Here is a 7,243-nt window from a genome sequence, read left to right as displayed (position 1 = left end):
CATAATATTCGAATGTGAAAAAACACTCCCGCGGTACAAGCGCCTAACTGCTTTGTGAATGAGCCTCCGTCTGTTCGCGATGTCCCTCGTTTTAAAGTAAGGAAATGCCCAGCAGGAAGCCGCCGCCCTATATATAGGATATATATATATCCCACTAATTTGAACCATGGTTTTGTCGCATTATTGACATATTGACGGCAACTGCGTAAAATAGGCAACCAGATATTCGAATAGTTCGAATTCGTGATTTTTTTCCAAACGAATATTCGAATGTCATTTTTGAGCAATTTTGACAGCCCTATACTGTATCTTGGAAGTCCTACACAGAGAACATTATTTCTTAGCCAAGTTGTGACAAACACATTTAGGGGCTTACTTATGAAATCTCAATACCTTCTGAAGTCTCTGTCTGCTGTCGGCCGACATTGTAATTGTTGTCCAGGATGGCTAGCTGTGTTCGGGCTACCATGGTGTCGTACCGAAAATGCAGTCGTTTCGGCAGATATTTTAGCATAACGCTGTGGTACACCTCCAAAGATCCTGTAAATTAAAGTGTTTCATTAGACATTGAGAGAGTGACTACATAGGTTGAAAAGTTGCATAGATCTGTTTCATAATGCTATATACCTGTATGTTTGAAGCGAGTCATCTGCTCAAGGTCTTTCAGCAGTCTTTTATCTTCAACAATATTCCGTAAAGACTTGAACACATGAGACTCTGGCTGGAGCCATCGCTTTGTCCTTTGCTGATCTGGGTTGAGAGCAGGGTGAGGGCATGCCCACTTTCTTCCATCTTGCTCCCATGTGTGCTCCCCACAGATGTGGTGGAGGACTGAGGTCCACCGTCGCTTCAGTTCCTACAGAATATATTACATTTCAAGACTATTTGATAATCTTCTGACTGGATTTCAGTGCAATCTTTATACATTCTTTATGCATTGGGGTTATTACCTCAGCACTCTCACCACAAGATGAGCATGAGAACCAAAAGTGATTGAGGATCGCCCGAATCCAGCCCTGCAGGACCTGATTTTCCTTTTTGTTGGCGAGTGCTACCAGTTTTTTCTTTATGCCTGTGTAATAGTAATGAAACACATTACCACAAATGTGGGTGAGCCAAATGTGAAGGTTCTCCTTCACAGTACAAGATATGTGGTCTTGATACATGGAAGGTCTATCAGGTTATGATTTGATGAGTCATTGAGTCAATCACAATTTACATTGTTTTGATACAACTATTTACCTTTTGATACATGCCAAGGATCAAATTCATGGTGAACATTCTGGAATTCCTCCCTCATTCCTCCCTCATTTCCGAACTGATGTGGCCCGGTCTGTAGTGATGAGGTCTATATCTACTCCTTCATTGAAAATGAGATGGTTGAGGCCCCTCCTACAGCCTTGGGACTCCATGGCAACTGAACTGCTAGCTTCCGTTACCTATTGACGAAAGAGAATAGAAATGAATGAATTAGCAATAGCAAAACAACTAATACAATACACCCACTGAATAATGCTTTATCTATACTCTGTCACCCAGAGTATAGTTTCACAAATCGGACAAGCAGCATTTTAGTTTTACCTGTAGTAGTTGAAAGTGAATGATCTCATTACTGGATAGAAGCTGAAACGAATAGGTGGAATACTTGCAGCTGTAGCCTGTAGAATGTAATAGCGTGACAACATGTGAGTCCTCCTTACTATCCAGAGGAAAACATTTCCAACAGTCTTACAATCCATACCTCCATGTTATTGTATTAAAGAAAAAAAACACACTCACCTGGTGAGTCAGACCTGGCATCTCCACACAGCTCTATGGACTCGCCTTCAGCCTTTTGTCTAATAAGTCGCCTAATGAGATTCTCATGATGATCCTTGTATGCAAAGTGTACTACTGGAATAAGGTAGTCGGATTGGATGGAGTAGTACTGGGATTTCTTCAAGAGTTGCAAGTTTAGGATGCTGGCCCACAGAAACAAGCAAGTTATTCTGTGCCATTCCTCTTGCATCAGGACATGATGCCCACTTGCCATGATGATTATTCAAACATGTCCATTCAATCTTTAGTTGGCTGCCTGTAGTTGTCACTTTTTTATCAGTGATTTGTGCGGCACATATATGGCATGTTCTAAACAGTTGCATGATGCTAGACTCGTTCACAATCCATTTTCTCTCATCCCACTCCCCTTGCTCTTCTGAGGCACTTGAACTGGAGGTTTCACTTGAACTTGACTGTTGACTGAGGCTGAAGCTCATGTCTTTTGGGTCATCCTCAATGACTGAGGAAATGCTTGTGTCCATTTGAAGCATCTCAGTTTCACAATCATCTGGCTGTTGAAAAGTGAAGCAAAGGAATACTTACAATTATAGTGATAACTAGAAAATGCATTTCCTGCAGAAAATGCTGTAGTGCAAAGTGAGGTTGAAAATATGTTTTAATAAAGCCACATAGATTAAGACATAAAGAAACGTATGTCTTAAATCAAGTGATGGGGTTTGAACAAAAGTTCAAAAGTCTAAATGGAGTAAACAATGTAAACATTTGAGAAAATGGAAATGGTTGAAAACAAATAGAGTGACAGCTGAATGAAAAGCGCAAAGCATTGCTAAAAATGCAGAAATGTAAAATAAGTGTGTGTGTGTGTGTGTGTGTGTGTGTGTGTGTGTGTGTGTGTGTGTGTGTGTGTGTGTGTGTGTGTGTGTGTGTGTGTGTGTGTGTGTGTGTGTGTGTGTGTGTGTGTGTGTCCCAATCTGTCAGGACAAACTGCCCAATCTGGCAACACTGCTGAACGTCCGAAAATATTAAAAAAATCTGAAAAGAAGCGCGCGATTCCAAGCTATTCTGAATATTTTAAAATTTGAATGGAGTCTCTAGGTGAAAAATTGAGGAAGGAGATAGGTCCCAGTTTGTAGAGAAGAAAGAAAGAAAGAAAGAAAGAAAGAAAGAAAGAAAGAAAGAAAGAAAGAAAGAAAGAAAGAAAGAAAGAAAGAAAGAAGATACAATAGTTGAGCGCTGCATGCAGCACTCACCTAATAAACATTGTATCACCACAAGTAAGGTAACAATATAGTAACAATATAACTTACAGATAGTGAGAGCCTCTCCCTGATCACAGGGAAAGCAAGGTAACTGCCAGATAAGGACTTCCTTGGGGATTTATTGGATTGGTGAGGCCGTGGCTGTGGACTGGTGAGGACCAAGGATATGCTGGAGGTAGAAGGCTGGTCCACCACACCGCCAACAGCCTGCAACAAGTTGCAAAACACAACATCTCATCAACATTACTGACACAAATATTGTTGTTATGGCTCAGACTGCCATTTGAACGGTTGTTCAAGCGATTATGTTATGCATGGTCGCCTGAGTATATAATAATATAAGATATATAATATGGGCTATGGATATCTATATATTATATATCACGGCCGTATGATGCCCATGTCTGATCTAACCTCTGTGGATACCCCATCAGCTCTCTTTAGGAGACGTTACGATCAAAAAAACATTTTAAAAACGCTATTCTAGGTCAAAATACTAGTAGGCCTATAGACTAACTTCAGAATCATCGTCAAAAACATCAAGCAGCAACAACGAACTCGCTGTTTTGGTCCGTGTAACCTTCAGTTCGAGTCAGATGTTCAACCTAAACTAATCATAAACATAACGTTGTACATGATGTCTAGCTTACCCCGAGGTCTTCTTCGTCTAGCGTTGGTCCACAAAGCGTAGGTACAGCTGCCCTTTTCAGATGCAGTCTCTTCGGACACTTCTTTCGATGACTTGTTGATTTCAGGTAGTCCTCAGGCCGAAAGTGAATGGCGCAAACGCGATGGTCGGCTTCCCGAAGTACATTTACTGGGGTGTTTATGTCGAACCCGAGGAATGAAAGCCACAACTTTCTGACTCTATGACTTTTAGGTGTGTTGAGAGGAAGCCGATGACAACTCCTTTTTCTAGAGATATTCCCGCAGTTTCTGACCGCACAAATTCTTCCCATAATCGACTGCACGGTAACCACAGCTGATGCCTTGGTTTTGAACTCGACAGAAAATGAAGTTGAACGTCTTCTTATTATTATTATTATTATTATATATTATTATATATTATATTAGTTATATATATATATATATATATACATATAGACCTATATATATATTATTATTATGCTTCTTCTTCCTCTGGAATATTGTCGTCAACAGGTGGTCGAACTGTGTAACCAGCTGTGTAACCATGGTTACACAGCTGGTTACACAGCGAGCGGAAGTTTATATGCGGTTGTGAGGTATCTGAAAAAATAGTTCCAATTAGCAACTAACACGGATATAAACCATATATTGCGCCGATATTTTTTTTTCACAAATGCCACTAACCACTCGGTTACTTGCACATTTTCGAAAACGAACGTTTAGGGTTGCTGGGATGACAGGTTTGTGTATGCACACAGACAACCATTGTGAAGCAGGCAGGAGCGATTCAAAATGAGCCAAATACCCGAGAAAGGACTAATAGTTAAAATTTCGGTGTCACCCACTCTATTTCATCATAAACAAACCAGAAAGGGGGCTCAATGTTCATAATACCGGAATTGTCCTTTAAGTGATGAAAGGAAAAAATACTTTTTGGATTTGAAGGAATAATCAAATGGATGAGACCTGTAATAACAAATTTGAGGTCTATTAAATTTCCTTTGTGTAAGTTTCACTCAGAAATGACCATATTTTCCCCTTCTTTTATTTACACAGTTACTGAAACACATCGGTACAACATGTACTAGATTAATAATATGAAAAACAGACCACTATTTCGGGAGCACTACATTATGTCGCCTCACTTTCATGGACCCATACAATTTTATAAATTATATCAACAAACCTTTTTATAAAACTTGTGATGCAAAAAACACATTTTATTAGCTGAGTGCGTTTTCATTGCCATAACAACGTGAGCTAATCAACAAGTACAACATGTTCTAGACCAGTGGTTCTCAATTATTTTCTGTCATTCCCCCCCCTAGGAGACAGACATTTTTCCGCGCCCTCCCTGAATAGAAATGGCCTTCTATTGAGAACCTGCTAATATTTATTTATTAATCGGTACAAAACAACTGTATGAATTGCTGGGCACCAGCATTCTGCATACAATCACCTTATTATCAAATAGATTCATACAATTAGTGGCGATAACATCTGCCACAACTTAAAACAATTTCCAAGTTCAGTTTATTTACTAAATTTGTAACATTTAAACAAGGCTGTGTGAATCTCAAAACAGAGAAACAAGAGCAAATGATTCACTGGGGTTCGCATTTAATTCAAAATATTTTTAAACAGTAAACATTGGTCACTTGTCAGTTTTATCAGCTTATTCCCTTTCCAAAAAAAAAATATATGTTTATCCTTCAAGCATGACTTTGTAAGATAAAAATTCTGGTAAACTTCTGACCCTTGGTATGATGTTTATTTAAAATTCTAATAAATAGTATTTTAATAAGTAACTTATTAAAATGAATATATAAATAAATAGGGCTCTAAGTCCCCTCTGTCGCTTTCATCAGCTGAGGTGTTTTTTTTCAACTAAAAATGGATGGATTGGATTTTCTGATAAAGACTAGCTAGCCTCTTTGACTGACAATACAGTAGAAACTATGTTAGGTGCGCTCGTGCCGCATTTTTTGTTTTGTCAAACAGGAGACGCCCACGCACCAATCAGAGGTAAGAGATTCCTGCAGGAAGGTTGCGCTCGATTTCACTAGAAAATAAAAAAATATTTTCATCATAGACATACCAGAAAGGGGGCTCAATGTTTTCTTCTTTACAATCTACTGTAGTAGGCTCTAGCTCTATTGATTTCAATATGAATACCTAAAGTTACAGTATTACTATTATAAAATGTATTGCACCATGAGCCATAACTGCGACCATTACATTGTACCTGTGTTAGCCTTAAGCCTAGCTCAGTCATTATGCCATACCACATCACCTCCAGATGTGTAATGAGCCGCATTGAACACAAGAAGATCTATTGAGAACACCAAATCCATATTTCATGTTATTTTGGGGAAAGTAATGCAAAAGTAATGTAAAAGTTGTGTAATGTCTTACAATTCAAAGACAATAATATTGAAATGTAACCAATTACTTTGTAATGACAGTAACAAGTAATAAATAATGCGTTACACTTTTGCCTAACACTGGTAGTAGGACTATATAGGACAGCTCCCTCTCTGACTTCACCCTAGTAACAGAACAGACCGTTTCAGAACTCATCCGCAAAGCCAAAACCACCACCTGTCAGCTCGATCCTCTTCCCACCTCCCTTGTCAAAGCATGTCTTCCGTCCATCTCCCCCATGATCACCAACATAATTAACTCCTCCCTCACTACTGGTACTGTACCCCCCACTCTCAAGCTGGCTGCCATCACTCCCATCCTGAAAAAACCTGGTGCTGACCCAACTGACCTTAACCATTACCGGCCCATCTCCAATCTCCCTTTCATCTCCAAAACACTTGAAAGGGTGGTTGCCGCACAACTACAGTCCCACCTCGACACTAACAATCTCCACGAACCGTTCCAATCTGGCTTCCGTCCAAAACACAGCACTGAAACAGCCCTAGTCAAAATCACCAACGACCTCCTCCTTGCAGCCGACTCTGGATTACTCACCATTCTCATCCTCCTCGATCTCAGCGCAGCATTCGACACCATCTCCCACCCTCTGCTCCTGGACCGCCTAGCTGGTATTGGGATCACTGGTGCTGCACTCTCCTGGTTTACATCCTACCTCACCGGCCGTCAACAATTTGTTCAACTAAGCAACCACAAGTCTGGGTGTTCAGGTGTCTCACTGGGTGTCCCCCAGGGGTCAGTCTTGGGTCCACTCCTCTTCACCACTTACCTCCTCCCGCTGGGCACACTCCTCCGTCACCATGGGGTTCATTTTCACTGCTACGCTGACGACACACAGGTCTACATCTCCACCAAACCCACCGCTGCCATCCCCCCCACTTCCCTCATCACGTGCCTGGAAGAGATCCGGAGCTGGTTGAGCAGGAACTTCCTGAAACTCAATGGAAACAAGACCGAGGCCCTGCTCATCGGATCCAAATCCACCCTCACTAAATCACAACACACCCCAGCTCCACTCATAATTATCGATGGATTCCCAGTACCCTTCTCCTCCAAAGTCAAGAGCCTCGGCGTCATCCTGGACAACACCCTCTCATTCGCACCCCATATTCACA

General features: G+C 40.8%; 1 long non-coding RNA gene across 2 annotated transcripts; it reads right to left on the bottom strand.

The window, feature by feature from the left end:
- Positions 1 to 378: 378 nt before the first annotated feature.
- On the bottom strand, positions 379 to 1,960 carry LOC130404404 (uncharacterized). Of its 2 annotated transcripts, XR_008904226.1 has the most exons (6): positions 1,780 to 1,960; positions 1,582 to 1,658; positions 1,243 to 1,439; positions 951 to 1,072; positions 628 to 856; positions 379 to 540 (listed from the first exon to the last, which is right to left on the bottom strand). It is a non-coding gene; the product is annotated as an uncharacterized LOC130404404 (long non-coding RNA). The 2 variants fall into 2 exon arrangements; XR_008904225.1 differs by having other exon boundaries at positions 628 to 1,072.
- Positions 1,961 to 7,243: the final 5,283 nt, after the last annotated feature.

Source organism: Gadus chalcogrammus, chromosome 15, assembly GCF_026213295.1.
Source record: "Gadus chalcogrammus isolate NIFS_2021 chromosome 15, NIFS_Gcha_1.0, whole genome shotgun sequence".
NCBI classification, from domain to species: domain Eukaryota; kingdom Metazoa; phylum Chordata; class Actinopteri; order Gadiformes; family Gadidae; genus Gadus; species Gadus chalcogrammus.
The sequence above is the reverse complement of the archived record's forward strand: the minus strand, read 5'-3'. Positions and strand labels throughout refer to the sequence as shown.